The 515-nt window shown below is 54.2% G+C and overlaps 1 protein-coding gene across 6 annotated transcripts in view; it reads right to left on the bottom strand.

Annotated features, from left to right (window-relative positions):
* ERI3 (ERI1 exoribonuclease family member 3) overlaps positions 1-78 on the bottom strand; it is a 134,916-nt gene extending 134,838 nt beyond the window's left edge. For 4 of the 6 annotated variants that reach the window (XM_015567541.1, XM_015567548.1, XM_015567546.1 and 1 more), the window contains exon 1: positions 60-78. The gene's annotated coding sequence lies outside the window, so the exon portion shown is untranslated. The remainder of the gene's footprint in view (positions 1-59) is intronic. The other 2 variants (XM_015567544.1, XM_006769270.2) reach the window with 1 other exon arrangement.
* Positions 79-515: the final 437 nt, after the last annotated feature.

Genomic DNA, 515 nt, shown 5'->3' with positions numbered 1-515 from the left:
GATCCCGGCCGCCTCAAAAGCAGCAGCCAGCACCACGAGTCCACAACACACCGACTCACCTCCGCGCACTCTGACCCCGGCCGACGTGGTGGACGGGCGGGCGCAGTGGCCAATCGCTGAGCCCGCCACCGGCTCCTTCGACCAATGGGGTGCAGGTGGGCGGGGCTTCTTCTCCCCAAATGTTAACTCTCCCGCCGACATGCGCGCTAAGGGATGTCAAGATGGAGATTCCCGGAGGTCGGCTTTATGGGACTTGTAGTTTTGAGGCGGCGAGCACTCATAAGACAGTGAAGGGGGGCCTCGTTTTCGACTGTGAAAGAAATTGAAAAACACACACGAAAAAACACAAAAACTTTCCAAGGCTTAGAGCGACCCAAGGTCCACTTTCGTTTTCCCAACTTAAACTATATTCTACAAGGTGAGTACAGGCTCATAAGGTGACGTTGTATTTAGGTGACAACTTCTCAGGATTTGTTCATTCCACAGGTCCTTAGCATTCACTCTCTGTGGTGGGC

The sequence above is a fragment of the Myotis davidii genome, unplaced genomic scaffold (genome assembly GCF_000327345.1).
Source record: "Myotis davidii unplaced genomic scaffold, ASM32734v1 scaffold924, whole genome shotgun sequence".
Lineage (NCBI taxonomy): Eukaryota > Metazoa > Chordata > Mammalia > Chiroptera > Vespertilionidae > Myotis > Myotis davidii.
Note: the sequence above shows the minus strand (reverse complement) of the source record. Positions and strands in the feature narration are given on the sequence as shown.